This window comes from Dipteris shenzhenensis, chromosome 1 (genome assembly GCF_047967505.1).
Source record: "Dipteris shenzhenensis isolate YYH24624 ecotype China chromosome 1, Dip_SZ_1.0, whole genome shotgun sequence".
Classification (NCBI taxonomy): domain Eukaryota; kingdom Viridiplantae; phylum Streptophyta; class Polypodiopsida; order Gleicheniales; family Dipteridaceae; genus Dipteris; species Dipteris shenzhenensis.
The window spans coordinates 25,023,788-25,035,726 of record NC_141596.1 but is presented as its reverse complement, the minus strand read 5'-3'; positions in this window follow the sequence as shown (position 1 = coordinate 25,035,726).

The window sequence follows — 11,939 nt, the reverse complement described above, 5'->3', positions numbered from 1 at the left end:
CCATGTGTATCATAGAAATGCTGAAAGTCATGAGTGAGATACTCTCTACCATTGTCAGTCCGTAGGCATTTAAGCATTCTACCTGACTGATTCTCAACCAAGGCCAGCCATTTTTGAAATACCTGGAACACATCACTCTTCCGAGCTATAGCATAAGCCCACACTTTCCTAGTTGCATCATCAGTGAATGCCACATAGTATTCAGCCCCGCCTAATGACCGTGTAGGCATGGGACCACATACGTCTGAATGCACCAAATCAAGTTTTTCAAACTCTTTCTTTCCCCTTCTTTTATGGGCTGATTTATTCTACTTCCCATAGAGACAGTGCTCACAAAATTCCACAGGGGATTCACTAGTAGTAATAAGGAGATGTCACCTACGTGCAATAAATATATGAAAATTCCCCTTATCTACCCCCTATTTACGGGACCTAACCTTATAAAATGTACCTTCCTTCCCTTATATAACCCCCCTCCCTTACACTCACGTGGTACCATACGATAAACCCTAGTGGACCCCCTGGCCAAAATTCAAAATCAAAGAAACTCAAATGCAGTACATAACCCAAACGACATAAGAGTTTCATCCCATTTTGGCTCATATAGCCCAAATGGCAATGCCATAAAGAAGTGCCTGGCTGCTCGGTTATTACAACAACATGATCAAGCACCCCTAATACATGTAAGGGATACAAAGTCCCACACTTGGCACCCCTGGCCAAAAGCATAGAGCTCTTCTGAATTTTCCAACTCCCAGAACCAAAGGTGGTCTGAAAACCAGCATCATCTAGCTGACCCATTGAAATGAGACTCTTGGCCAACTTAGGCACATGTCTCACATTTTTCAAAATAAATGCAGACCCATCTGCAAAAGAAAACTTTATGTCACCTACTCCCACTATGTCACATGCATAGTCATTTCCAAGATGCACACAACCTGTCTTTCCACTGTCATAAGTGGAGAACCATTCCCTATGGGGAGTAACATGGAATGAAGCACCAGAATCCAAAATCCAATCCTGGGAATATGCATCATCTGAAGTGGTAAGCAACTTTGCAAATAAACTAGACATGAAGAGAATGTCATTGTCACTATCATGTGTGACTGCATTGATCTCCTCGATCTTCACTTTTCCTTTGTCCTCCCTTGGACTCTCTTCCTTCTGATTTGCACCCCAATTTGCATTCTTTTTCTTATCCTTTTGCTCTCTTTTAAGCTTGTAGCAATCCTTTTTCATGTGGCCCTTCTTGCCACAATAGTGAGACTCAATGTTCCGTGCCCTAGACTTGCTACGAGACTTTCCTCTTTCTTGAAACTTCCCCCTGGACTGTGATTTGCCCCTTTGCACATTTAAGGCTGCATCCTACTTGTTGCCTTCCATTGACTTCCATCTAATCTCCTCGGCCAACAAGCTACCAACCACATCATCAAAGTTCAATACTCCATTAGGTGCAGAGTTACTAATAGCAGTACGAAAAGTATCCCATGAGGATGGTAATGAGCATAAGAGAAATATTGCCCTCATTTCCACATCAAAATTTAGCTTTTGAGCTTGAAGCTGACTAAAAATGATATTAAATTTATTCAAGTGCAAAGCTATGGATACTTCCTCCTTCATGTGCAACTCAAACAATCTCTTCATGAGATAGACTTTGTTTGAGGCAATCTCTTTCTCATATGTAGCACACAGCTTTTTCCATAAAGCTTCCGTAGTCTTTTCAGTGACTACTATGAAATAAACTGTCTCCCCAAGATGAAGTCTAATGGTAGACTTTGCCAATGCATCCAACTCATTCCATTCATCTGTGGACATAGCTGTAGGCTTAGCTATGATCCCTTGCAAGGGTTTTATCTGCTTCTTTTGAATAAGCACATCCCTTATCTGATGGCCTTGTAATGTCCTTGCCTCGCACTAGATGCCTCTAGAATGAATGCCTGATTTAGTGCCAAATAAGGATGCCCTTGGACCTCTAGACTTAAAAATAAAATGATTAAACCAACTACTACTATCCAAGATAAAGGAAAGGCCAAAGTCAATTTTGCTAGCAATGGTGATGGTCAAATGCCCTCTGCAGCTTACTATCTGCAGCTCTAGTAAGAGCAAAGGAAAAAACTTCAAATGAAGGTTGGGAAACCCTAAAGAAAATTGTCTCATGTAAGAGGACCTCTTCCACCTCATACATGGGCAGGTGCATCCTTCGATAGGCATACCCATGCTGAGAATTCTAGCATGATCATTACTTGGTGCAGTGATTGTGAGTTGTATTCTGTTCCTAGAAGATGAAGTTGCCTAATTATTGTTGGGCCTTCAAGATGCCTTGGATCCTGAGATTGACATGCAATCTTGATTTGCCTTTTGGTATGATAGAGTATGTACACGTGTAAATCTATAAATATGCTAGCACATATAAAATATTTGACTTACAATGTACATGGGCTATGTGACCTGTGCAAATGGAAGATAGTATGGGCATACATGAAGAGATTACGAGCTGATGTAGTGGCCTTGCAGGAGCACAATCAACATGGTTATGTAGGCCAAATAGGGAATTCTATAGGGTATGACACTTTTTATGTAGAAGACAACTCTTTTTCTGGAGTGGTTGCTCTTGTGAAACATGGCCTTTAGCTTGTTGTGGCATTTAATGGCCTTTAGCTCGTTGTGGCATTTAATGACTAGTAAGGTCGATAAATTGTTATGCAATGTCTTTTAAGTGAAGAGATTTCCAAATTCTCCTTAGTTTATGCTCTACAATCATTGCATAATAGAGTATCAATCTAGCAGATTATGCTCCAATATCCTTGGACACAAAATGTCTTTCTTTGTGAGGCTTTCAATAATGCACCACATCCAAGAGATACTACTTCTGTTCCTATGCACATGCTTGCCTATGTGCAAGTGCAATGGGATCAATTACTCCTCCAAGTTGGTCTTGCTAAAGAGACACGGTCTTTGCTTCTTAGCTATACTTTTTAGCATAATGCACAGCCCACATATTAAGCCTAATTGAACCACTAGTATATAGTGAATTCACTTGTAATGTGTGGGCTGATTATGCCTTCCCACGTTTAGATCATGTTCCTCTTTAGATGTAGCTATCTTTTTATGATACGCAAAATGGCAGATTACCATATAAAAGGTTGCTTGGCTATAAATGGTTATTTGTAGCATGAGGCATACAAAGATATGGTGTGTGATGCTATTGCCGACTCCCTTTATTACCCATATGTAGCATGTTATTCATGAGTATGGCAAGAACAACATGGATACTCTCAAAGAGGATGTTGCCAAGACAAGCGTTGATGCAAGTCACACAATTTTGGGAATTATCACACCTATGTCTAGGCTAGAGATTTTCTACAACATAATGGCCACAAGAAGAGTGAGAAGTGGGAAACTAAGGCCAAGTAGAGGGCATTTATTGATAAAGGCTATTCCTCCAAGGATTTTCTTAAAGGCTTTGATTATAAGAGTAAGTTGGCTACCTGGCAATTACATGTTCATCTTGACATTGTTCAATCAATCCTGGTTGCCTACCTTTAGTTTTATTTGCAACTAATGATAATTGCCAAGAAGCATATCTCGTGCTTCATGTTTAATATAATGGATCTTTTTGGCAATTATGTCATTGATGTAAAGCCCTCATACTAATTTTTGTGTATCACCTTTGCTCAGCAAAAATGCACGAGGGTTGAATATGCATATTCCAGCTCACAAGGGAAGAATTGAAGGACAAATTGATGTATGTGTGTGTGTGCACCTATGGGCTTGGAGTCCTATGCAAGGAGTGTGTGAGTGTAGGTGTGCTAGAAGGTTCTAGTGACTTGGAAATTAGGTATGTCAGGTTGGTGTGATGTGTGGATTTGGAGTAATCATAGGAGGTGACTGATTGAGATAATCATGGAGATAATTGTGGATCTGGGATCTACCAACATGGAGGCAGTTGCCTATATATGTAACGACTCATGAATGAAGTTTTGTTCATTGTGTTTCATCTTTGCTTCATTGTTCCATCTATGAACCAACATGTGGTATCAGAGCTTGCTGAGAATCCTAGTGCCTAGGAAGAGAATCCACGAGATTCTTTGAAGATTCCCTCTTCTTCCCCAAATGGAGTTCTCTTCTACCTTCCTTCTTGAAATGCCTTAAGCCTATTCTCCACCTACAAGCCACCATTTCTCCTGCCCTTTTAGCTGTAGTTTCCCCTCATTAGGGCACACTTCCACTTGGGAGGAATTGATGAAATAGAGCTTCTACAGCCCATGCTTGCTTCTTGCTTCGTCCCGCTCCATTTCTATAATTTTAGCTTGCTGGAGCCACCATTCCTAAAATGCTCTAAGGTGCACTTAAGTGACCCTATGGGCTACTTGCTGGTGAAATCTGAGAGCAAACAGTCAAGAATGAGGACAAACTGAAGAAAAACCAGTCAGGTTTAGAGAAGACATGGCTTTTACAATTGAAGAAGATGTTGCTGCCCCGGGTGGTGTGACGTGCCATTTTGTCTGAGATTTGTACTGAGTCTTCTCTTGCTAGGTACCTTTGATTATGCAACAAATTCCCTAAGCTTGATGCTGTGTGGAGTGAGGTATCAAGCCTCTAAATTTCCTCTGTTTTCTGCATGCATTTCTAGACTTTTTTTAGTTTGATGCTGCACTAAATGCTAAGGTGATGCTTGAGGAGTTAAAGTACATATTAGAGATTTAGAGATTCCTTTTTTAGTTCAAAGCATGTTTTTTGAAGTTCAGTTGATTGAGATTTCTTGACAACTTGCCAAGTTCTCAATGTTCTTCAAATGCTAAGAAGACTATAAGGACAAAATACAAGGTAAAGAAGACCCCTGTTAAGAGGTTGTGGGAGAAGCCAACTGGTTATGCATATGCCAAACAACTAGGTTTTTTTGAATTTCTATCTAGCAATTTGCATCTATATGGTGAAGGTGATTTCTTTGTTTAGAAAGATTGATCTTTTGTAAAGGGATTAGGCACTGCAATTAAATTGGTAAGACGTTCCCAAATGGCCTCCAAACTCAAGATACATAAATTTGAGGGAGAGGGTTTTCACACTTGGCAGACCAAACTAAAATCTATTCTCATGAAAAAGGGAATATGGAAGGTGGCTAATGGAAAAGAAACTAAACCGACAACTAGGGAAGGAGAAGCTTTATGGCTTCCTAAAGATGAAAAAGCACTAGCCATAATTGCTCTTGGATTGAGTGATTCTTTTATCCACCACATTGATGGCTGCTCATGTTGCATGGACTCATCTTGAGCATGTTTTTGGAGCATAGGGGAGATGTTCTAAGTTTCGCTTGCTCATGAAGTTCTTTGATTTAAAATTGGATAGAGGAGAATCCATCTCTTCACATCTAAATTCAATGAAGAGCATATTGACTCAGTTATTCATAAACCATGGTGCCATACTTAGGATTTGTGCGATAAGGTCCACATAACTTAGGGTGGACACCTTCCCTTATAGGTATCATGTGTACTGCCACATCTAGTGAAATCCCTTTCATCTCTTTGTATGACCATGCTAGGCAGTCATGGTATTCCATTAGGAGTGCTTTGAGTTTGGTTTCATCTTCCTGTCGAAGCTGTTTCCCAATGAAAACCAGTTTTTTTTCCTCCCCTTCAAGGGCAAGGTTTATTGTGCGATTTTTTGCCGGTCCCTCATAGATTGGAGTTTAGCATCAAGTTTAATCTTGATGAAGATATTGTAATTGCTATCTTACTTAGAAGCCTAACTAAGGAATATGGCACTATTGTCACCACACTCACCAATATATCAGAGATTAGTCTGGTGGAAATTGAGGCATCCCTCTTGGAAGAGGAAAGGAAAATCAAACAAAGAAGTGATGATAAAGAACTTGGGGCATATTTGGCGAAAAGCAACTTCAAGGCAAAGAGCAAAATGATGTGCAACTTTTGTGGAAAACCTAGACATTTTGAAAAAGAATGTTATGCAAAGAAGAGATATTCAACAAGCCTTGTTGAAGAAGCAGAGATAGAAGAAGAAGAACTTGAGGATGTTAAAGCTCTCACTCCTTACAACACCCAAGTCAATTCTGACAACGCTGAGGACCCATATGTTTTCTAAACTTGTGTGTGTGAGGTCAATAATGGTTCTCTGCCATGGATAGTCCATCCTTAAATGATTGTTAGTCTTGAGATTTTTCTCATTGTTGGACTCATGGGGATTTCCATACATAGTCATTGTCTATCTCCTAGTTGTAAACCAAGAGTCCTAGGAGTGAGTCACAGGTTGGGGCCATGTGTGTTGCCACATGATGGTGGGCAAGCCATGGAGCATACCATGTACTACTGCTGAGGGATGAGGTCATCAATTCGTGGGGGGGAATAAAGGACAATTTGATGTATGTGTGTGTTTGTGCCTATGGGCTTGGAGTCCTATGCAAGGAGTGTGTGAGTGTAGGTGTGCTAGAAGGTTCTAGTGACTTGGCAATTAGGTATGTCAAGTTGGTGTTATGTGTGGATTTGGAGTGATCATAGGAGGTGACTGATTGAGATAATCATGGAGATAATTGTGGATCTGGGACCTACCAACATGGAGGCAGTTGCCTATATATGTAACCACTCATGAATAAAGCTTTATTCATTGTGTTTCATCTTTACTTCATTGTTCCATCTATGAACCAACAAGCATGATGCTTTAGTAAATGCAGAGTGATTAGTCATAGGTATATATGATGCAACATTTGCTTTTACAATTGTCTACTACAACTTTTGGTCATTGGTGGCCTACCCAATTGGATTTTCTCTTAGGTCACACTAATCCTAATCATAGGGTAAAAATATGTCCTTTTGTCCCTCGCTCTCTGATTGGAAGCATATACTCTCTCACCCACAATAGACATCGAAGTACAGTTGAATTACCATTACTACGGTAGCCTTTTAATCCTTGGAATATTAAGGCTCAAATTAGGGCTATCTTTATCATAGTGGAGGTGGGTATTGAAACCACTTTTGTTGTCTTTGTAGCATATCAACCTAGTTATTTCCCTATTTATAGCCCTTCTTTGATGGCCTTCCTTCTTATAGAAGAAATATGTAGTGTTGAGTTTCATTGTTCTAATTGTTTGATAACTTCTTCTACCCTCCCTCTCTACTTGGTTGACCTCTGTATCTCTTTTTCTTTTGCTGAACTAGTATTCCTCAATGGTTGCATTTTGGTGTAGTATTATCTTGACCTACATTTAGCATCGGTATGCCCATCAATTTTGCACTTGGTGCATTGTACTTCTCCTTTTTTTAAGCTCTTCTTATTCGCAAATCTTTGAGAAGATTTTCAAATCATCCCTATTGTTTTGGGTTCACTAATAATTCTCTTGTCTACCCGATTTCTTTATGTAGCAATTCATCATTTGTTCTTATTAGATTCGTGATTTCCATGCTCCTCAAGTTTGCACCATTGGTGAAAGCAATCATTAAACATGAATGGAGCATTGCTTGATTTGAGGTGGTGGTCAAAGGATTAGTGTGCAACCTCATTTTAAGTACTACACCATCTCCCTAATTTTAACTTGATTCGATCCTAGATCTTCTTTGCGGAACTTGTCGTAAAACCTCTTCAAAAAAACTTCTTTAAATGCATTCCATGTGCTCAAATGAAGAGCCAAATACAGGTCAAACGATTCAATAGTTGTTTCTACAAACATCATAGGAAAATACAAGTACTCCCCCTTTATAGTACATTATTACATTGCAATTCTCCACCATGATCCATTGCACAAAACTCTAGAAATGGGAATAATGGTTTCCACCTCTCCTCTTGTGTATCTCATTCTTACTCCCTCCCATATTGCTCCATAGCTACCCTGATTTCTTTGCCATTCTTGCAAACTAGATCTTACAGTATTGATCTTACAATATTCCTTCATTAACACATCCAACATAGAGATTCCACCTCTCCTCTTGTGTATCTCATTCTTACTCCCTCCCATATTGCTCCATAGCTACCCCAATTTCTTTACCATTATTGCAATCTTGATCTTACAATATTACCTCCTTAACACATCCAATATAGACATTCCCCAACAAGATCAGCAAAAATTTTGGCTATGAATCGTACCCAACAATGTGATTCCTTTTGCTCAAAGGAATGCACCTATTCTAGATGGCCTGATAGAAGAAAGTTTTCATCATAGGATAGATTTACTATATCAATGGCTTCCTTTAAATATAGACGTTCATGAAGGAGACATACCAACTATGAATGCTAATTTATACATGAGTGTCTAGTGCATACATTGTCAACCAACTTAGACTAACTTTGGAGAAGAAGGATACTTATAATTTATGCTAATTTATCCATGAATGTCTAGTGCATACATTAATTTATTTGCAAGATGTAGTACCAGCAACACCACGGCATTTGACACACCCATCCATCCTATCTACACACATGTTCATGAAAGCACATTGAAATCTATATGATGGCTACTATATTGCAAACACTCTCACACTCATCCCACAAAAGCTATGTAACAACTATTCTTGGAACTATGTAATTTTCACACCCTTTTCTATAGACTAGTCCATTCCCTTACAATTGAATCACTACTAACTCAAGGCTAACTCTTAAGTACTCTCCCTCCATTGATCTTGGTACATTATCTACATTGGGTACTCTATCATTGAATTCATTAATCTTTGATCTTTCTATAGTTTGGTCTATTTGACTTGAACTTTTGGTTGTGGTCCATTTTGTCCTTTGTTTAATGCTTCAATTTGGCATATAATTCATCCCTTCATTTATGGGTTCAAAATCTTATGGCAAGGCCCTTCAATCATTTGGCCCTCCATGGATTTATCCATGGCTAAATGGGAGAGAAAAATAACTTAATCGGTTAAACATCTTTGGGAGAAGCTAGATCCCATTTAGCTTGTGTTCAGAGACGAGGTGAAAGTGGTAGTGGAGAAGATGGAGGACAATAGGAAACCCCACAAGTCTTAACATATAATATAATATCCACATTTCTCTATTTCAAAAAGATGACTTACAAGGTTATATACATATCCCTATTTAGAAATATTTTACACACTTGAAATAGTGTCTTATATTATATGACATGACCTATCCTACCACTCTCCATTTACACTTGGCTCCTTGACATGTGCATTGCCCCAATTATGCATAAAGTTCTTTTTTTTCTTTTTCTTTTTTTACAATTTACATTCTTAATACCCGCTCTTAAATTGAACTTTGTAAGAGTTCAGGGTGGCATGCAAAAGGGAAAATCTATATAAGATCAAAACTACAAGATCTAATGCTACTAAGAGTGAACCTCAAATAGCTAGAGAAAAAGTGGAAGCTCATGGAGCAAGCTATCACTCATTACTCCCCTCTTAAGTTGCATTTGTAAGAAAGGGCGGAATACAAAAGCTACTAAGAGTATAAGTAGAGAAAAAGTAGAAACTCATGGAGCAAGATATCACTCCCCATTTTTACACCCCCTCTTAAATTGCATTTTGAAAGAGAAGGGTGGCATACAAAAGGGAAAATAAGTATAAAATCAAAACTGCAAGATATAATGCTACTAAGAGGATACCTAGAGCAAAAGTATAAACTCATGGAGAAAGGTGCCACTTGTTACTCCCTCTCTTAAGTCATACGAGGATTGGAAAACTTTAAGTCAATATCTAAAGTGATACCTTGTTAATGCTCAATGGCTTTGTGAAAATGTTGTCCTCTTGTCCATTTGTGGCAAGTTAAGTTCTCCAAAGAATATCTTTTCTCAAATGAAATAATGGCATGCATTTCTAGAGAAATTGTGTTATATACATGAACATATTAGTGAGGGGTTAAGGCTTCCACTATCCCTTTGTACCTTTCTAGCACTTTATAAAGTATGGATGCTATTCACTAAAGATTGCCATCTCCAATAGCTTCCCTCAAGATCAACCTCATGATCTTAAGAAATGAATTCTATATTGATACTTCTACTAGATCGAAGTTCTTGATGTAGGTGTATCATCCTTCTTGTTTCTTGACAATAAATACCAAATCATATAATACTTGTCTTGTAAAATACACGGGAATATGTGAATGATTCGCTATGCTAATAGGGCCCCCCACTGAGGAAAAATCCCCTGTTAATTAATTAGTTGGTGTGGGGGGAGAGGTATATGATAGCTAAATATTTAGGGGGAGGTCTTCAATTAAATAAAGGGGGAGGGGGAGGGGCAATAATTAGTCTCACTTGTGGGAAGGGGAAGAGCTTGAATTAAATAAAGGGGGGAGGGGCATTAAAGAGGGAGGGACTTGTGAAATTGGGGAAGGGGGGGACAACTTATGAAGAGGAAAGGACATCTTAAAGGGGGAGGGGATTTATAATACTATTATAAGGAAAGGGACATAGAATATTACTTTATATCTAAGGCTCACATGTGGGAAAAAATAAGGTTTTGGGTTCAAATATTTTCTTGAACCATTGGGGAAGCCCCCCTTGGACATAGTCTAAGCATAAAATAAATTAAGTCATGAAGAAACATGGGTTAATTAATGCATAAATAAATTAAGCCATAGAGAAACATAGGTTAATTAAATCATAAATACATTAAGCCATAGATAAATATATGTTAATGGTTAATTAAGCCTCCATGCACCAAAACTAATTAATGAATGGGTTAGAATAGGAGAGGTGAATAGGAGGTGCTAGATCCTGCCATTCCCAAAGCAAAACCAAGATGGGATAAGAAAAGAAAAGTATGCCTATCACTTGATCAAATAAAATGTACAAAATGTTGTACCAAAAATTGTGAAGCACTCCCCAATGATGAGGAGGTTGAAAGCACTGCAAACTACATCAATATTTGGAGTAAATCTGACTTCCTACCCCATGGAATCTTCAATGAAGGTACTATTGGTATTGATATTTCAATTGGCAAGAGTTGTGACATTCCACTTCATGTCGAGGTAGCAAGGAAGTTTCACAGCAAATGTGCTAAAGCCCAAGGCTTGCAAGTGCCTCCAAGTCAATGAGAGCCACATCATAATTTGCACTATGGTTTGTTACCTTGAAATCAGTGTCAGCCTTGGACTTGTACTTGGGATGACAATGATCCTAGCCAATACTTCAATCCATTGGGGCCTAAGCGGGCATGAGAGGAAAGTTGTATTGTATGTTTTGTAAAGAGTGCAAGAGGGAGTAGTGACTCAACATGCCTTTTCTTGGGTGGTCGGGCTGTAGATTTTTGTGCCAAAGGCACTGAGGGCTTAGGTCCTTGCTATTGCTGGAGCTCTTCCTCATCCATATGATTAGGAAATGATATTAAAGAGGTATGGGAAGATGATGGATTACTGGTAGAAGTGGTGGGATTAGAGTTTTGGGCCTCAAATGTGCCTGATAAATACTAATAATCTCTTCTTCAAAATCAAACAGAATCGTCCATTCCATGTTAAATGGGATCTTTAGAAGGTGATCAACAGAAACATTCATTTAGATGACATTTAGATGTTTTTGGTTTGTAGGTATTCAACAAGTCTAGAGAGATTTCGACAGCATAACAATGTAACTGCTAAATTAGTGTCTCAGCCCCCCTGGTGATTTTCTAGGCATGGTAGTGAATCCTAATGGTAAGGTTGACTTTGCATGGAAAGATTATGAAAGAGGATATCATCATTTCTAATGAGGTGCATGTGTTTCATATACAAAGTAGGTGGAAATGGACACATATTCCAATTTTGGTTTTGTACTGCATAGGAATGGCATGCAACAAGAATGTTTTGGTGGACATCATAGAACAATTCAATTTTCATTTGCAAAAGAAAAACACCTACTGTATTCCTTTTTGCCTCTACATATTTATGAGTGGTTTACATATCGACCATGAAGGCATCTACTTTGCATCCTCTTTGGCTACTTTTTGAATTAGATAATAGTATATTGGAGGGTGAGTGGCTTTAGTTTTGCCAAA